Genomic DNA, 21,153 nt, shown 5'->3' with positions numbered 1-21,153 from the left:
AAATGACTCCTGACTTTGATCCTTCACCCTTCTTTGTGTTAACCCTTCACCTTGTAACTTTGAAGAAATTGCTCCCTAACTGGGGACTTGCCTATCGGATTTGCTTTGGCCAACTGATGTTTGTAGAAGTTATATAAACAAGGGTTTGAAATGCTTGCACAATGGTTTGCAAAATTCTTTCCTCTATTGTGCTCCTGCCTTTATCATGAAATGAACGTCCCCTGGATAGCTGCTTTTCCTTCAGCCTGGGCTCAACAATGAGCACACATGGAACTGTCCCAGGTGACTATAGACCCACAGTCTGAATTAAGAGTTGTCCCATAGACTTGTGAGCAAAATAAATGCTTATTGTTGTGTACCACTGAGATTTTGAGACTGAATTGGCAATAACTAATCAACACAGGGGAGAAACCTCAAACTGTCAATGCAAGACCTGGTTTGAGACTCGAGACCCTGGGAACTTGTTGGCCAAGTGCAAAATCCTTAGAAAGGTGTAGATGACAAAGCAACCTTTCCCATTCAAAATGAAAATGAAAATCAAAGTTCCAAAGCACATGAAGACATCTACCACTAAAAAACACTGCCATAAAATCAATAATCAGAACAATAACTTGCTTCATATTAAATAAAAATAAAAGGACAATCTAAAGAAAAAGACTGTTCCATACACTCAAAAAGATAAAGGGATGCATACATATTTTAGAAAAATATATCTATGGAAATAGAAAACTCAATGGACATTCTAGTCTGCACATAGTCGAAGAGAGATATCCAAATTAGAAACCATTACTGAGTAATTAATCCAGAATGAAACAGAGATTATTTATTTATTTATTTATTTATTTATTTATAGACAGAGAGAAAGCACAAGCAGGGTAGGGGAAGAGGGAGAGGGAGAGAGAGAATCTTAAGTAGTGTCCATGCTCAGTACAGAGTCTGAAGTGGGGCTCGATCTCACGACTGTGAGATCGTGACTTGAGCAGAAATCAAGAGCTGATGCTTAACCAACCAAGCCTCCCAAACCCCCCATAACAGAAAGAGATTTTAAGAAATAAGAATGAGAAAACAAGTGATACAGAGGGCAAACTGAGAGACTCTATCTAATGGAACTTCCAAAAGAAGGAAATAGAGAAATTACAAAGAAGAAATATTTGAAGAGATAGTGCCAAGTAACTTCCCAAAGTTGAATAATGACCCCTAAAATTAGAAGTGCACTCTGTATTGAGCAGGATAAACACAAATTCATATCTAGACACATCATGGTAAACTGCAGGATATCAAACACAGTAAATCAAACCATCATGCTGCATACCTAATACACTGATATACGTCAAGTATTTTTTAACAAAACTAAGAAAAAATATAGATAAAAATCTGAAAAGTACTTACCAAAGAGGAAAAAAATAATTAACTATACAGGCATGATAAAGAATTAAAGTAATATCAGATTTCTAAATGGGAAATGTAAATGATAGGACACAATGGAATAACAGCTTCAAATTGCTGAGGGGAAAAGAACTCTGAATGTAGAATTCTATACTCAGGCAAAAGTTATCATCCAAAGAGTGAAAGCAAAATAAAGGCATTTATAGAAAAAAGCAAAACAAAACTCCTAAACCCATCTCACTGGAATAACCACTGAAGGTTGCAAGAAAAAATGTGAACCCTAGAGAAAGAAGTTAAATGCAAAAAACAATGGTGGCTTTATGGCATATAAATGACATATCATTAAGTTGTTATTTTAACAAAAAGAAACAATAGTGAGCATAAATATGTTGGTATATTTGAATATTTATTTTTTAAAAAAATCCATAAAATGTTAATGCTAATCTAATGTTACACCTAAAGGAGCTAGAAAAAGAAGAACAAAGCCCAAAGCCAGTAGAAGGAAGGAAATAATAAAGATTAGAGCAGAAATAAATGAAATAGAGATGAAAAAAATAATAGAACAGATCAATGAAACCAGGAGCTGGTCCTTTGAAAAGATAAACATTTAGGTAGACTCTTGAAGGAAAAAAGAGAGGACTCAAGTAAATGAAATCAGAAATGAAGGAGGAGAAATAACAACTGACATTAAATAAATACAAAGGATTGTAAGAGAATATTATGAAAAATTATATGCCAACAAATTGGACAATCTACAAGAAATGGATAAATTCCAAGAAACACATAACCTTCCAAAACTGAATCAAGGCGAAATAAAAATTTTGAACAGACTGATTACTAGCAATGAAAGGCAATCAGTAATCAAAAAACTTCCAACAAATAATAGTTCAGGACCAGATGGCTTCACAGGTGAATTCTACCATTTACCTGTCATCCTTGTCCAGAGGCCATGCTAATCTTTCTATCATTCCAATTTTGTGTATGTGCTGCTGAAGCAATCACTTACCAAACACCTAAAGAGTTAATACCTATCCTTCTCAAACTATTCCAACAAAAATAGAAGAGGAAGGAAAGCTTCCAAACTCACTTTATGGCCAGCATTATCCTGGTAGCAAACCAGATAAAGACACTACAAAACAAAACAAAACAAAACAAAAAAACCAATAGGCCACTATCTCTTATGAACATAGATGCAAAAACCCTCAACAAATCATTAGCAAACTGAATCCAACAACACGTTAAAAAAACCTGGCACGCCTGAATGGCTCAGTTGGTTAAGTGTCCAACTCTCGGTTTCAGCTCAGGTCATGATCTCACGGTTCGTGAGTTCTAGCTCTGTGTCGGGCTCTGCACTGGCAGCGCAGAGCCTGCTTGGGATTCTCTGTCTTTCCCTCTATCTGCCCCTCCCCCCACTCTCTAAATAAGTAAATAAACAAATAAATAAATAAGTCTTTTTTTTAAAAAGATTCTCTCACTCTCTCCTCCTCTGCCCCTCTCCTACTTGTGTGTGCTCTGTCTCTCTCTCTGTCTCAAAAAAAAAAAAAAAAAAAAAAAAAAAAAATCACTCACCATGATTAAGTAGGATTTATTCCAGGGATATAAGAGTAGTTCAATACTTACAAATCAATTAATGTGATACATTACATTAACAAGAGAAAAGATAAAAACCATATGATTATCTCAATAAATGGAGAAAAATCATCTGACAAAGTACAAAATCCATTCACAATAAAAAGTCTCAGCAAAGTAAGTTTAGAGGGAATATATCTCAACATAATAAAGGTCATATATGCAAAAATCCACATCTAACATCATACTCAGTGGTGAAAAACTTAGAGCTTTTCCTTTAATATCAGGAAAGACAAGGTACTCACCAAAGAGGAAAAAAATACTTAACTTTAAAGGCATGACAAAGAATTAAAGTAATATCAGATTTCTAAATGGGAAATGTAAATGATAGGACACAATGGAATAACAGCTTCAAATTGCTGAGGGGAAAAGAACTCTGAATGTAGAATTCTATACTCAACAAAAGTTATCATCCAAAGAGTAAAAGCAAAATAAAGGCATTTACAGAAAAAAGCAAAACAAAACTCCTAAACACATCTCACTGGAATAACCACTGAAGGTTGCACTCTTATTCTGTTGGAATAAGAAGTGTTGGAAGTTCTAGCCACAGCAATCAGATAAGAAAAAAATAAAAAAAACATACAAAGTAGTAAGGAAGAAGTAAAATTACCGCTATTTGCAGATGATCTGATACTATATACAGAAAACCCTAAAGACTCTGCCAAAAAACTAGAACTGATAAATGAATTCAGTAAAGTCACAAGATACAAAATTAACATAGAAATCTGTTGCATTTCTACACAATGAAGTAATTAAAGATATTAAGAAGACAATCCCATTTACAATTGCACCAAAAAGAAAAAAAAGTTGATGCTAAATTTTTAGACAATAATAAAAGGGTAAATAAAAGGAACTAATGTTCTTTTCCAGTTTGTAAGGAAGACAGAACTATTGAAGACTTTGGCAAAAATTTTATAGAAGTATATTTAGATATATATGTGAAATATAGACATAAATATTTTATATATACATATGCATGTATATATATATTTTATATATATACATAAGGAAGAGATATACAATTTATGACTTCCAAATGAGGAAAACATAAAGGGTGGGGGGAAAATCTGTTCAATCTAGTGAAAGACCAGAACCAAAGAAGCAAATGTAAATAATGGTAAACAGAACACATAAAATGGTACTAAATCCAGAGGCCATCAATCACATAAACGTAAATTACAATTAAACCAACATATTGAATGGCAAACAGAATCAGATTCCATAAAATATAAAACCAGTTCCATGTTGCTTATAAGAGATATATCCAAAGTAAGATGACACAGAAGATTTAAAATAAGGGATAAAGATATACTAGGCAGAATTCTGCTTCTGGAAATGGTAAAGAAGCTTTTATTGACTAAATCTTCTATACAAATTATAAACTCTGGGCAACATATTGAAAAACAGCTATTTGAAGGCACTGGAGAATGACCAAAAGCAGGCAGAAACTGAGGGGAATAAACATTTTGGGAATCACACCAGGTGAGATTTGTGTTTATAAAGTTTTTTGCCGGAGGACACTCTCACATCCTCTTGAGTGAAAAAATGCTAGAACACAAGCAGAAAAATGCAGTCATACTGGCTTGAGGAGTCAATGGGCTGGCTGGGTTTAGAGATGCCCAAGCAACTTTGAAGTTAGGGAGGATAATCAAAAAGGGAAAGAGTCACAACCTACAGAGTCTTAAATCTATACTAAACCTCACCCCAATTTTTAGCTGACTCCTTTAGCTGTGCTCGTGCAGGAGAGACTCCAAGGGGGCAGGTGAAACACGACAGATGGAAGGCTGAAAACTGTGACAGAAATTTCAGCTGCTGCCCACTGCAAAAGAGATGGAGCTGGAAATTTGGGTCTAGATCAGATAAGTGTCTTCTAAAACAAAAATGAACAATCTTCAAAAGCAACTCTACGTGATTTGTTCCTGATTTCCTGTATATAATAAAACATTACCAAACAGAAACATGTGGATGTTTACAGAAGCTTTAGTCTGCAAGCTGGAAACAACCCAATGTCCATCAACAGGGAAATGGATAAATTGAGGACAATTCTAACAATGGAATACCACTCAGACATGAAAAGGAATGAACCACTGATACACACAACAGCATGGATATATCTCACAGACATACTGATTGCAGCAGAGAAACAGGAGTATATGTTGTATGATTCCATGTATGTGAAGTTCTAGAAAAGGCAAAACTATCTATTGTGAAAATCAGAAAGAGGATTGTCTCTTGTGAGACTGATGGGAGAGAGACGTGAGGGAACTTCTTGCTCCAATGGAAAAGTCTGTATCTTGAAGGAGGGTGGCTGTCAAGAACCGTGAAGGGTCTGACGTTTCACCCTACTTGCAAGATAGCAAGTTAGCCTAACAGTCTTGTGGATGCTGGCAGAAGACACAAAATTCCTGGGTCAGAGACAAAGAACTTTATTATCCATAGCACAATAAGCAGTTTGGAGGTGTTCGCATTGGTTCCTCTTGTTCCCTAAGCCTTAAACAGGTAACACAGAGGGGTCCAGAAAGATGCTGTGTATACAGTGTATACTTGTGTCAGAACTGAAGATCTTCAAGCTTCAGGAACCTAAATCTTTTATAAAGGGCAGTAATTGTGCCTGCCCTTTGCTCTGGAAGAAGACATTACCTTTATTATACTGGACAGTAAACAAACCTGCCTTTTGCTCTGGAGGGAGACACTATCTTCCAAGACTGTTCACGATAAAAACATTCCTGAAAAGAGAGAGTCTCTCCTTTCAAGAGACATAGAAACAGTCTCAAACAGTGAGTTGCCAGAGTATATATGCATTTGTCAAAATTTATTGAATCTTAATACTTATTATTTGCACACCGCATTATAGTTTTTGCCTCAAAAATATAACAGAACAAAAAGACCCTGTAAAACAAAAAGAATTAGGTGTGGACAAATTGGGGGAGGGACAGTAAAAGGGGAATTCTTTTGTTTTGGTGAATCTTTTGAAAGAGCTAGGTATAGGAGGAGCCAGCCTGCTTTAACCCAAGTGATAGCTGACCTCATAGTTTTCTTTTCTTTTTTTTAATGTTTATTTATTTTTGAGACAGAGGGAGACAGAATGCAAGTGGGGGAGGGGCAGAGAGAGAGGGAGACACAGAATCCGAAGCAGGCTCCAGGCTCTGAGCTGTCAGCACAGAGCCCAACGCGGGGCTGGAACCCACGGACTGAGAGATCATGACCTGAGCCGAAGTCGGACGCTTAACCGACTGAGCCACCCAGGCGCCCCTGACCTCATAGTTTTCAACTAAATCTGAATTAGACTAATTTACATAAAGGCAAGGAAGCTATCTTTTTTTCTTCTCACCATCATGTCTCTTGGCACTCAGTACACAGGTGCTTAATAGAGCTGTTAGTTAAACTTGTACAACCAAGGTAAAAAAAAGGAACCAATGCTTTGACCACAAAGCCACTGAGTCATCATTTCTTTATTTTGCCATCTTATTCCTTTCTCTCTTGCTTTCTGCACTTCCTCTCATCTCAGTTATATTTTTCTCTTCACCCCACACTCTCAAGGGGCCACACAATGGAATGAAATTATCTCTTCATTACATGCTCTATTTTTACAACAAAGATTTTATACTTCATTCTTAAACAGAGAACAGCACTTGAATTACACAATGTGAACTTAAGCGAAGGCATGGAGTCATACTCCCTAAGTGTGAATATTAGCTCCATTATTTGCTTGCTGTGTGTCCTGGCAGAAGTCATTTAACCTCAATTCCACACAACTATTAGGACTGCTAAATGGGAAAATGCCTTAGAGTGCCTAGGGCAGTACTGACTTAGCAATTCAATAAATGTTACCTGTTATTTTAAAATACCACCAAGATTTGTACGTGGACTGTGATTTAGCCACTAATACATTTATGAAAAACAACAGAAACATAAAATTGAATCTTTAAAACTCAGCCTAGTAAGTAGGGTCTGAATTTTAAAAGATGGCATCTGAACAATTACCAGGATATTTATAGAAAATATGGATTTGTTTATGGAATCTCTGTAGTAAAAGACATGCATAGAACCCTTTATGTTGTAATCCAAATAAACATTTTGTGCCTATTATGTATAAAGTGCATAGCTGGGTTGGAAGCTACAAAAATAAACAGGTTTTGCTCACAAAAGCTTCTCAATCTTGTACGGGATATAGTATTTCCATGCTGTCTCATAGTTTTGGAAGGATTTGTTGTTGTTGCATAATATTCAATTGGTGTGTGGTAGTTTCTGAATTCTTTGTCACAGCTGTTGACATTTAGTGTACAGATTAAGAACATGGATTTTAAAGAAGACTATCTGTATCTGAAGGCCAGCTTCCCCCTTTGCTGGCTGTGTGATCTTGGGCAAGTTACTTCATTTCTCTCAAAGCACCTTAGATTCCTTTCAATAAAACAAGAAAAACTGTACTTACTTCATAAGTTTTGAGATGTATGCAAACCAATTAGCCTTATGCCTGGCAAATAGTGAGGGCTCAATAAATTTAGCTATTTTTCTAAGAAGCAGTTTTAGACATTTTGGTTCCCTCACTAATATTCATCCATACTTTCTCCATTATATAGCCATCATGTAGTTAGAGGGGAGGGTTAGACACTGATTCATACATACATCAGACTAATACCACTCCTCCAGCTAGTGACTGTTTCAAGTAAACCAAATATAATCTGAACTGTCCACAGCATTTGCACAACCACAAGAATGGGTAAGTAATCAACTTGTAGATCTTAGTATGGCCCTGTGAAAATAAGTGTTACAGTAATAATTTTTCTTCATGTAAACTGCTTTTTCACCAAAGGATAAACCCTACTAGGCAATGGTGAAATGTTCTTGGGACATATTATCTGCACTTTCTAATATTTTATTTGGCTTATTTATATCCATAGTCATGGGTAAATTAACAATATATGGATTTGATTTTCATTGCCTTTTCAGTTTTGCTGTCAGGGTAATGTTATTTATGCAAAATCAATATATATTCTCACCTTTTTCTGGCTGCATGGAAAAACTTATAAACCACAGGAATAATGTGCTTCTGAAGTCTGGAAGAATTTAGAAGTGATGGGGCTCATTTGAGGATCTAAAATTCACTGATAACTACCTGAATTTTTTCTTTGGTTATTGACCTGGTCAGGTTTTCTAATTCTTGTTGATTGGATAAATTTAAACTTGTGTACCTAACATTTCATAACAAATGTTTAAATTAAAATATATAATTGAGGATGGCACTTATTTTTAAGCTTCCTCTGTTTTTTCATTACCTTATTTCTGATTTTGAATTTTTAAAAAATGCATTTGCCAGGTTGCCTTTTTACTTTTTTTCTAATTTTCTTTTTTTAATGTTTATTTAATTTTGAGAGTGCAAGCAGGGGAGGGGCACAGGAACAGAGGATCTGAAGCAGGCTCAGTTCTGACAGCAGTGAGCCAGATGTGAGGCTCAAACCCATGAACCACGAAATCATGACCTGAGCTGAAGTCAGACGCTCAATTGACTGAGCCACCCAGGTGCCCCTTTTCTAATTTATTTCTAATTAATCTTATCTTTATTGTTACTTTTTCTAGTGTTATGTTTTACTCACCCATTTTCCCTCTCTATGCAACAATGGCTATTAATATGCCCTTTAGCATAGCTTTAAACATACCCCCCCACCCTTTTTCCCCATTGTTTCGCTCTTCTTTTATTGCATTTTTTTCTTGACAAAATAACTAGAAGAGGCCTTTAAAATTACTTTCCAAGTGATTGTGCTTTTTATTCTCTGGTTTTATTACTTTGTGATCAAAGAACAGAGCCTGTACAATTTCTGCCCTATAAAATGAACTTCAAGGGAATTATCAGACTGCAAGCATTGCTTTCAGCTTTTACAGTCCGCTCAGATGCTGACGTAATGTCCAGCAGATGGGCACCAAATGCTCATCCATTTCATTCCTCCAGGAATGAAGGAGGCCCAGAGGGTCCAGGTTTAGAATAGAAGGTACATGATTTCCTTACAATTTGTCTTTAGAACAAAGAGGCTAAACACACTTTAGAACTAGTTTGATGGTTTTATGATCCCGGCTGTAAATATTATGAGCTGATGGGCAGAAGTTAAGACATGTTTCTGGGTCCCTTACACTGCCTGTTATTCAATGTTGCTATCTGATCAATTTGTAAACAATTCCATTTGAGGAAAAAATTATATCCTCTTTTTTCTATATAGTAATTCTGCTTTATTATTTTTTCCCATTTATATCTCACTTCTACTTGATTTGTTATGATAGTTCACAGAACATTTAAGATCTCCCACAATTTCTACATTAAAGGTTTTTGTATTTCTGCATTTTAATCCTATATTATCCTGCATATAAACTCTATGGTTTGTCGTCTTCACTACTAATTGTAATTTTAGGAGTGAATATGCTACTTATACTTTCTCTCTTGTACTCTGCAATACATTTCATGTTAGGTGTATGTGGCAGAATTTGATTTAAAGGTAAGTGTTCTGGAAGAAGCAAATCACTTCATTCTGATTTTAGAATTTAAACAGTTTTGGTCTTAAGTGCTCTTCTTTTTCTTTTGACTTTTGTCAAATATGCAATTCCATTTTTTCTTTTTCAAGGATTTGGACAGGAAACATTCTGTTAATACTTTTATTATTAATCACCTTAACAGATTTCATAAGACTCTTAAACTTACATTTAATTTTCAAAGTAAAAAACAAGTTGTTGTTTTTCCACAAAAGTTTGGATTGTACCCCTCATTTCACCTCCTAAAAAAGAAACTGTGATCCCTTCTTGGTTCTTCATTAACTTAATCTGGAGTTAATAAACCCCATTTAAATTTTTTGAGAAAGTAAATAAATTTATTTATTTAATAAATAATATATTTAATAAATATATTATATATAATATATAATAATATATATAATATAAATTATATATATATTATATATTATATAATAAATAATATATTTTAAATATAATTATCTGCATTATCCTAGTAGTTTTACTGATTTTAATACCCACCAACTTTCTTCCCTCATTCTTTTCTTCTTAATTTTGGTTCATTTTGGTAATGTAGTGATTATATTCAAATAATTTTTTTCTGTAAAGGGCAAGTAAGTAGTGCATTGCAGATCACAGATTTTTTTTTGTTACCTTCACATGTGGATGATTGGAGAAATCCTGAACTACAAAACTCTGCTCCATTCCAGCTGGCATTTAATGTATAAAACAGGATCTTCATTTAGACTTGAGCCTTTTTTTTTTTTTAGATCAAGATTTCTCCTATTAAAACTACTACCTAATTTGTTTTGTTGTTTTCTTTGGGAACACCTATTATTCAAAGGATAAATTTTTGTAACCAGCCTTTTAAATCTGTACTTTTTCTCTCACTGAACTCATCTGAAGGGGCTTTTTATCTTTTACCCTGGTGCTTTGGTTTACTGTCACATCTTTAAGCTGCAGGATCCCTTAAAGGAAAGCTTATTAAGCACAATATAGAACACTGAAGGCAGCTCTGATCTGGTTGATAAACAAGTGGTGGGGAACCCCCTCCATCTTTCCTTTGTTGGTTCATGAGAACCCACAGCGTTCTGAAAACCAGTGGGATATTCACTGGTCTTCATTTAAGGCTAAATTTTCTTTAGCACTGTGGCTACTTAGTTTTTAAAATGTTATTTAATGTTTTTAACGTTTAAGGCTTATTTATTTTGAGAGAGAGGGGGGAGGGAGGGAGAGAGAGAGACAGAGAGAGAGAGAGAGAGAGAGAATCCCTAGTAGGCTCTTTGCAATCAGCACAGAGCCTGATGTGGGGCTCGAACTCATGAACGGATGGCCTCAGCCAAAACCAAGAGTTGGACCCTTAACCAACTGAGACCCCAGGCACCCCTTATTTACTCCTTCTGACACAAATTTTAATATGGCTTCTCCCTTTCTTTACTCTTACTCTTCCACCCTCATCATCATAATGCTCTGTTGCACCAGGGTGGGAGCTGAAGCAAATATTTTCTAGTATTTCTTGCTATACATGCACTGGAAAAACAAAGAAAGCCCTTCACTCTAAGTGCCTCAGGATATTGCTCTTCTCTCATACTGCAGACGTGTCTGCCCCATTAGCCTCATGCTGATCTTGCTTTAATTCATTTAAGAAACAAAAACTTTAATTGAAGTAGAAGATACATTTTAAAAATGCATAAGCCATTAAGAGTACAGCTCAAAAAGTTATCACAAAGTTATCGCCACGCTGGTGGACATTACCAGCACACCATAAACCCCCTTTCTGACCCCTTCCCATTCCATTCTGCCTAAAAGTGTATTTTGCTTGTTTTTGAGCTGTTTTATAGTGGGAATCATATACACATTTTTTGTTGGCTTGTCTCTTCTAGTAACATATTTGTAAGATTCATCCAAATTATTGGGGCACCCGGGTAGCTCAGCCAGTTAAGTATCCGACCATGGCTCACATCAGGATTCTCATGGTTCGTGGGTTCCAGTCCTGCATTGGGCTCTGTGCTGACAGCTCAGAGCCTGGAGCCTGCTTAGGATTCTCTGTCTCCCTCTCTCTCTGCCCCTCCCCTCACTCGCACTCTGTCTCTCAAAAATGAATACATGTTAAAATTTTTTTTAAAAAATCATGCCAATTATTACATGTAGCAAATTAGCTCATGTCCTTGTTACAGAGTAGTATCTCATGTATGCATTCTGTTGACACTGCATTGTTTCCACTTTGAGGTTTTGAATAATGCTAAGAATATTCTTCTACTTTTTGTATACATATGTTCTTATCTCTGTTGCTTACATGCTTAGAAGTAGAATTACTGAGTTGCGGGTAGCTGTATGTTTCAACATTAGTAGGTATTTGTCAAGCATTTCCAAAGTGGTTGAACCAATTTACAGTTAACACTGGCAGTTTATGAGAGTTCCTGCTGTTCCAAATTCTCACCAACACCTGGTATTGTCAATATCCTAATTTTTGCTAAACAGTTGTAAGGATATCTTTCTAGAGTTTTAATGTGCATTTCCTTGATGCCTAATATGGATGGACATTTAATAGATTTAAATTTTATTCTTAAACTTACATTACCTGTCAAAGTAAAAAAGAATATTTTAATGTTATCTTTATAAAAGATAAGAAATTTACCCAATTCTTCCTTCCTCTGCCAGAAAAAAACAAAACAAAACAAACACACGCAAAAAAACTGTGATCTCTTCTTGGCCTTCTTTGTGAAACACTGGCTCATATCTCTCGTCCTTTTAGTTACTCATTTCTCAACGAGGACAGATTCAGTCAGGCCAATTGCAGAATCCTCAGAATCTGAGGATTGCAATTCCGAGGATTGCTTTCAGGTATTTTTCAGCCCACTCAGGTGCCAATGCTGATCCAGCTGGTGGTCAGAAACGTTAGTCCCATTTAATTCCTCCAGAAAACCCAACTAAGTCCATCGGACATAGGATTAGTGTAGATGAAGGTAAGGAATTTCCTTAAAATACGACCAAAGTTCTTAGGAAAGATGGCTGGAAAGAACACCTTTCTTAAAAGAATCTTGCTCTAAGTATTCTACATCTGCTAATGGATAGAGGGTAAAAGATCTTTTTGGATCCCTTTGGTGCCCTTGTCATTATTCTTCCCTTTTAGGACCACACCCCCTCACCCCACCCCTAGGTGAATGACAGCTGTGGTTCTCTTGGTTAAGGAAAAGCTCCAAGATAGTACAGCTTTAGTGCCACTAGTTAAGAATCCGAATGGGGCTTTCAGTAGCTGTCTTGAATGATTAGTACAGCCTTCTTATACATAGGATAATAAGCAACGTTAGATGATGAGAAGCTAAGGTGTCATCTTGCTTTACCAACAAGCTGTTTTGATGTGGATTCTGAGTCAGCCGTTTTTTAAAAATCCACCCCTTATAGCTTTCCTTGGTAAAAATTCCTTCTAGTTTCCACTATTCTTACCCAAGTTTCTATGAATAACATTAACTTCTTTATTTGAATGTTTCACGGGTATTTTTGCAGAAAACTGGGATAGGAGTGTTGCCGGTGTTTGTATTTATACTGCCTTTATTATTATTATTATTTTATTTTATTTTTTTCCTAGATGAGAAAACAGGTCCAGAAAGGTGATGTTGGTATAATGTATGAAACCTGCTCCTGGGGGAACTGGAGTTAACAATAAGATCAGGGTGCCCAGTTGCTCAGTTGGTTGAGTATCCGACTTGATTGCAGCTCAGGTCATAATCTTGTGGTCATGGGATTGAGCTGTGTCAGGCTCTGCACTGACAGCATGGAACCTGCTTGGGATTCTTGTTCTCCCTCTCTCTCTGCACCCCCCTCCCCCCCGCTCACACTCATGCTCTCTCACAAAATAAATAAACTTAAAAAAAAAAAATCTAGAAGACATTGTACATTCCTATATTACAAGTAACTGAAAGTTACTAAGTAGAAGTACATTGCTAATCTTTCAGGATGACATAAAGGGAATCTACTTTCAATCCCCCCCCCCCCCCCCCCCCCCATACTTTCTTTGAGTTACAGCAGTGAAATAAAACCCGGCTAGGTGAAAGATGAGACTGCATTACAGTGCCTAGGATTCCAAGATTCAGGGTAAATGTGAAAGGGAATGAAACCTGCTAGGAGTTTCTGGGGGAAGGATTAAGCCAAAACAGTACTTAATGGTAGATGGGCCTTAGTAGGAGTTTGTGATAGTAAAACAGAGATGGGTACTATATCTCCAAGTATGTTCTTTTCTTGCCATTGTTGGCCCATTTCTGACATTGCCAATGCAGGTCAGCCAGTTCCAGTTTTCAGCAACTACTTCAGATTCTTCCTAAAGTCAGTCCTACAAGTAACAAATCGTAATCTTCTCTACTGTCCCCCAAATGTCACATTCTTAAGTTACTAATGTACTAATGTGGAAGAGGAAAGAAGTCTCTTGTGCCAAAGGATCAATAATTTAAGAATGTAAAAACTATTTTCTAGTGCCAAAACCTGATATAACAGACTTTACCAAGGATGAACGGAAAAAACTAAATGATGTGTTTTTATACAGCAGATCTTCCACTAAATAAGTGTGATTTTAATTCAATGACTTTAAAGTAGATTAATTCTTCTTTTAGCATTAAACAAAAAATAACAGAACCAACACAAAAACCCTTTAAGAACTCTGTGCTAATGAATGCTACCACCTGTGTATTACTAACACTGAAAAATGATAATATGGAAGCAAGAAAATCAGTTAGCAGCAACAGCATTTACCTACAAAATCAGAAATGGAGTAGAAGCAGGAAAATAAGAGTATAGATTCATAGGAGTATCTGTAAGTACTTTGGTTACCCTTTAGTGCTCAATAATTTCCCAACTTCTAAAGAAAACAGTACTCGTTTTTTCACACAGTTCCTGATTTCTGTATTTCAAACACAAATGATATTGCTAAAACAGTCTCCTGGTGCCTTCCTTCCACCACTTCTGTAGCAGTATTGTCAGAAAGGCAGTCTCCAGGGTGCTGCAGTGGCTGCAGCCTTACTCAGCTGGCAGGTTAACCAGCTCACGTGGACCTTGACATCTGATATTGGCTGCAATTCATACGAAACAGTCATAGGATTCCCTTCTCCTGTGATAAACACTCAAATGGATTTTCATAGGGCCTGGTAACTTTCTCAAAGTATAATGGGTCCTCCATATTCTACTGAGGACAAGTCTTTTCTACCTTAAATACAGTGAAAACATGGTCAGTATAATGAATGAACTGCAATTTCATATGTTAACTAAATATTTCTATCTGATCCCCTGGTTATACCATACCTTCAATTCCCAGGATCCAAGTGTTCTTGAGTTACTGTTTCTAGAAAAGGAAATAATGCAATCCATTTATTAGAATTCAGATATTGAAATGAAACTTACCTAATAAGGATGACCTTTATGTTATCTCTCTTTACTGAAATCATACGTAAAGCTAGTTGCTATGATTTTAATAGAGCTTACTAACCACATACAAAAAAGATCAAACTTGCAGGTGGCTATACCTCTGGATAAAAAGGCTATATAAATATTTAATTTATTCTTGACCTCATTGAATTTTAGTTTTATGCAAATAAGAAGTTACTGAAAATTCAACTGCACCTATAAATCAACAGTTTTTGGGTGCACCAAAAAAGCATTCATTTCATAAGAAGGTTCACTTTAGGATTGTAAAAATACTCAGATACATACACATATATTTCTGTACTCTTGTGAGCATTCTTTTTTCATTTTTTTAAACACTCATGATCAATAAGTACATCACCTTCATGCTCCTTTGTCATTTAAAAAGAATGACATATATACCCATATTTCTTTAGAGCCAAAATCTTTGATGGTAATTTATGAAAATAATTCACTTCAAAATAAAAGTAAATAAAAAATAAAATTAGGTAGAAGCTTTGGGTGGCAAAAAGCAAGTAATTACCATCCTATGCAAAAATATCAAAAAATATTTGCTAATATGAAAAAGCCAGCCTGATACCTTGTTATTTGTAAGACTGTTTTTCAATTTCTCATTGTAATTCATGTTTAACTGATATTAAAGCAGATGCTTAATTCTAAAAAATGCTTAAGGTAAAAAGACTTAGGAACTTCTCAATGTCTTACTTTTACAATAGTCCAACTTAATGTCCAATATATGGAATCTCTTTAGGCTAGTATACTGAAAAGAAAATGTCATTGGCTACCCTTTCAAAATCACTTAGGGAGCTTACTGAGACACTCACCCCCAAACCTGAAAACTCAGTGTACCTGTATTTTAAACAAATACCTGAGGTATTCTTGGTAGACACTTAAGTTTAAGAACCACTGCTTTACCCAATACAAATCCTGTCATTTCATGCTCAGGGCCTTAAATAACATCTGAATGCTGTAGTTCACTGTTTCTGAGTGGCAATGTTTATCACCACCTAGTGGTAAAATCCCTTATCTTATCTCCTATCTGTTCATTGATATCACGTAGGTACCAAGTAAAAGAGAATAAAATTCAGAGAACGAGAAGATTTTAGAGTAATAATTTCCTTAGTATTTTGCATTAATTTTTCATCTACAGTATATATGCTAGAAGAAAACAGTATATATGCTAGAAGAAACTTTCCTAAAACACATCCGTTGTTATATCATTGCCCTGTGTGCCTCTAAAAACACATTTCACAGTGCAAATTATGCTCTTCTTTTGGAAATACAGGGACGGAACATATTAGCATATTAAAACCTCTGGGAAGTTTCACAATCGAAAAAATCTGTGCAATAATAACTATTTTCTAAATGTATTTGACCATGAAAACTTCTTCCCTAAAGAATAACGGACTTCTCTGAAGACATTAGTACTTCAAGGAACATAGCTTGGGACATGATGCTCTAGAAACAGCAAATCTGATACCTGCTTTCAGCATCTGTAACCTACAGTAAAAGACCTGACAATGAATTTACAAGAAAGTTTTGATCAGGCTTTGTTTTAAATGCTATTTATATTTGAACCACATATTTGAAAGAGAAATTTATTGATCTGAATTGCTTAACATTTTTTTCTTTTTTTAAATTAAAGAAATACACACCTAATAAAAACTCCACTATGTTGGCAATTTTAGTAACTGACATATGCAACGCATTTAAGGATCTGAATATAGTATTATGTTCTTATACCCAAAGTGGATTTGAGAAGTAAACATTTAAGTGAATACGTAAGTACTAGATTATTAAATGCTATTTCTTAGGTTCTAGAACTTCATCTTAAGAAAAACATGACATTCTGACTTTTCAAAATAAAGTTTTAGGGCTCACCTGCAAGAGAACTGAGACATGCAGTTGGAAAACACAACAGACGGTTGCACTGTAAAAGCAGTGTTTCGTAGGCAGAGAACAATTCTCCAAGTCTCTTTAGAATTAATATGAAGGAATCAAGGAAATATATCTGCATAAGACACTTTACTGAAACCACAACTGTTTGCTGAAACTGGCTGACATTAAATGCAGCATGGACAAGTTGGAATTACTTAATGCAAATAGAAAATCTGGAGGGCAGGAGGGTGTGAGAGCTGAAAGAGCTGAATCACCTGAAAGATTCAGCTTCTTCTGTTTGACCCAGTGAAAAACCTAAAGACTAATAGGTGATTAATTGTAGGGAATCATATTTTGTTAATTATGAGGATTAACCAAAGATGCAATGGACTCAGATATGACTTAAGAGAACTCCCTTCCTACTTTTACACTGTTTAGATTAACCAGATGGCAGGAATATTTCTGGGAATATTCAAACATCACTTGAGTGGTAGAGACTGATAACCTGTAGGGCACCATTTGGTTCCAATCCATGAAAATGGAACTACGCGTGCAGTCAATGAGCTTAGGATGAATAAGTCTACTTGTTCAGAATCAATCAACTCTCTTTACTTAGGTTTTTCATTTTGAATGAGAATATTTGCTTTTGAATGAGAATATTTGCTATAAAATGTGCCCTTTGGGGAGCCTGGGTGGCTCAGTTGGTTAAGCGACTAACTCTTGATTTCAGCTTAAGTCATGATCTCGCAGTCCTGAGATAGGAGCGCCGCATTGGGCTCCAGGCTGGGTGTGGAGCCTCCTTAAGATTCTCTCTCCCTTTGTCCCTCCTGCATGTGCTCACACATACTCTCTCTCTCTCAAAATAAATAAATAAAAATATGTTCTTTGGTTCACAAAGATTCCATTCTCATTCAGTAAGCCCTGCCTGGGAAGAGGAGATTGGAAGTTTTATCTCAATTTACTAAAATTACCAATTCAAAAAAAGAATTTTCAACTTTTAAATGGAGAGATGTCAAACTATGCAATACTCTATTACGCCCAGTGAACTTAATCTTTTATTATTTTTAGTTTAACTCAGAATGTGAAAGGCATGAGGAGGTACTTCAGTGGTTTTAATAACTGCATACCATTTATAATATCTTTAAGATGCTGAGTTTCTGATTTAGATACACCTTTTTGATACACATCATTCACCTCAATAGCAGCTAAACATTTTCCTTGGATTTTCAAAATACAAGCATAGTAGGGTCTTAATCTTTAATCTTTTTTTGAAATGACTATTCTATCATAATCTGTTCTGAAATTACATGTCATATTTTTGCAGTGACCATTGTATCTTGTATTTATAAAGGGAAAATGTCCACCCTCCCGCAAGGCCACTGATATTTAATTAAACTTATCAACAACTTAAAACTTTTTTTAATCACCGTTGCTCTATAATCTTAAAAGATCTTTACAAAATTACCAACAAATTTTGGTGTAACTATAAAATATAGTCTAAAATATTTCTAATAATGTATTTTGGCTCTTGACTTAAAGTGTAAGTAGCCAATCTGGATGTGTAGGTTGAGCAATTACCATATTTTATTGAATCTAAGATGCAACTGACTGAAGGAAGCACTTTTATTTTGCGTTCTGTTGAGAAATAAAAACAGGTTGTCAACTATAGTAGGGCACATAATCGGTATTAAGATGTTTCCAATTTGAGAAGTGTAAAAATGTGAAAAAATGTGCATCTCAAAATCAATGAAATATGTCATTTAGTAAAATTCTAAACACTGTTGTATTTTTTATTCTCTTCTTTCACATAAATAAGGCATGATTTAGTCAAGCAAAGAAAACTTTATTTCTGCTACACATAACAACATATTGCTCTAAGAAACAACTATTATATTAGTTTTAGCACTGACGTGTGGATTCAAAAATTCATGTCAACAATTCGTGCTCCCCAGACAAAACAATGTTGTGCACGGACTACCAGGTATATGAAAAAAAAAAAGCTGTCAACTGTCCACAGGGAGTGCGTCCAGTCACATTTTCAGTCAGTCAGCTGAGGATTATGTCATTATTTAGTCTTTGTTCTGTAGAAAGAACACAACACAAGTATGAAAATCATCACCTGAAAGGAAACAGCTGTTGTATATAGTATTCCTATAATGTTAGGAATTTCCTGTATTTCAAAGTAACCAATGTTATCTGCTTACTTAATCATAGACGCCCCCAAATAAGCAAAACCAAACTTACTCAGAAGGATGATGTAAACAGGTACTGAATTTCTGGAGGGAAAATGCTGTGAATTAATATAAAATCAGGATGCTTTGAAATACTAAAATGTTTATTTTCCTCAAATAGAAAGAGAAACATATTTTGCACATCAAACCCAGCTCAGAATAGAACTCAATTACTTTCAAAGTTGTACTCAGTTTTTCCTATTTTATAGGTGTAGCTCACCTAATCCTAGGCCTATTCCTCAGAGATAAAAGGAACCAACCTTTGAGTGGTGCTGGTGTTTTCCTGAAATTAAGGAAACAAACAAAAAAATGCTTCCCCCTCCCAAGAATTTCAATTTCAATTTTCATGTAAAACTTGGTAAACTTTCTCATTATTTTATTGAACCTTAAAATATGTACATTTACTTAATATACCAACAAAGGAGGAGAATCATTGGAGTCCACAGTAACTGGAAATCTACAGCAAAAATAAATTTAAAAACATAGAAAGCTAATATAGCTGATTATTTCCCACTATTTCCAGCTAACCTGACCCTACTTTATTTTTGCTCTGAATAGGTACAACAATTCAATAAAGGGAAAAAGGACAGATTTATATTTTATGAAGAGTCATGCTGAAGTATATGCACTTCCTCTATAATGCAGGGAATGGGATGAAGGTACGCCACTTTTACAGGGAAAAATGTGGTATGATAAAGCTTCATTCCCATAGCACTGGATGCCCACAGTCTGTATATTAAACTTTTAGTTTCTGACCATTTAGATGAGACAACATCTCAAAGATTTCACTGAAATCACCAATGCAACAGTTTTAGTTCATACTTGCAAAACATTATTTTTATAAAGACTTCTGCTGATTCATTTCTTTCACTAACCCTATTAAAAAAATCAGACTCAGGAAGGTGAAGAGGTCTGTCCAATCACAGTCAGGTATCAGAGTTAGAATTCCAAGCCAGATCTTCTGATTTTTAAGTATAATATTTTTATATTATATAAATAATCACCAGGAAAGGCTCATCCACAAGAGTAATTCATACATTTTCCCCATAATAAAAACATAGTATTATTGTACTTTTTTAAGGACAAAGATTCTTTGAATAAAATAATTGCTACCTACATATTAAAATATCCAAAGACACAAACACATTTTTGTGTGCTATTTTAGAAGACAGCTGGCTAACCAGAATTCAGGTCTTAACATTTTATTTGTAAACATTAAAAAACAGCTTTAAGAACTTGCTAAGTCATTTTCACTGGCATTTTAATATTTCTACATTGTATGGGGTAATGGGAATGAATTTTATAATTAGATAAAATATTTCAAGACATTTCTAAATTAGGATTATTCATAATGGGTCCAAATATTGCCAAATGCCTTCTAGGTAGGAGGAACTCATCACCTGACTTGCTCTATATTAGAAGGTCATCAGCACTAAGGCATGAGACAATCCATTCTGATACTTGCTAGTTGCCATAATTGGTCAGAAAGAAAATTGATGTAAAATGAAATCTGCTTTCAAGTCAGTAACTTCAAAGTGAATCTAAAGTGCTTGCCAACTGCTATCATTTGACCAGCAGTGGACTTGGGAAAGCTGGCGTTGTGTGGAAACAGGGAAATTGTCAGCTTCCCCTGAAACTCAGAATTCATTTCCAGAATAAAAAAGTGAAAGAGCTGAACATTTCTACTTTAAAGAATGTCTCCCTAAGCCATGGAGACGTGAGTTGAATTATCACAGAAAAAGAAATTTAAGTTTGATTCTGAAAACTAAAGAAAAAGGAATTCATATGGCTGTATGTACCATTATAATAGATAAAGAGTTTTTGGTAAATTGTCTGGGTTCTTTTTTTTAATACAAATATGCATATGAGAATACTTTCTGAATGTGTAGTTTTAATGCACAAACTCACAAATTTAAGTCCACAAAAAACCAACATTTAAGTTCAAAAGTTCCAAAAACACGTATTATTTGATATTGCTTTTTAGGTATTACACTAGTGAGATGTCAAAACACTCTTTATAAAGGCTATTATAAATTAATTTATAAATCAAGACATTAATCCCTCAACTTAAAAAATCTTTAGAACTATTTCAATTTTAAAAAGTCACATAAGCATATAGTTA

The 21,153-nt window shown here is 35.1% G+C and overlaps 1 protein-coding gene across 20 annotated transcripts in view; it reads right to left on the bottom strand.

Moving 5' to 3' along the window:
• Positions 1-21,153, bottom strand: part of RBM45 (RNA binding motif protein 45) — a 66,756-nt gene that overhangs the window by 29,933 nt on the left and 15,670 nt on the right. For 3 of the 20 annotated variants that reach the window (XR_006220815.1, XR_006220813.1, XR_006220814.1), the window contains exons 10-11: positions 19,045-19,076; positions 14,803-14,842 (exon numbers count right to left, since the gene is read on the bottom strand). The gene's annotated coding sequence lies outside the window, so the exon portion shown is untranslated. The other 17 variants (XM_042994785.1, XM_042994784.1, XM_042994787.1 and 14 more) reach the window with 15 other exon arrangements.

This window comes from Panthera tigris, chromosome C1 (genome assembly GCF_018350195.1).
Source record: "Panthera tigris isolate Pti1 chromosome C1, P.tigris_Pti1_mat1.1, whole genome shotgun sequence".
Taxonomy (NCBI): Eukaryota; Metazoa; Chordata; class Mammalia; order Carnivora; family Felidae; genus Panthera; species Panthera tigris.
This window is presented reverse-complemented; position numbering and strand designations above follow the sequence as displayed.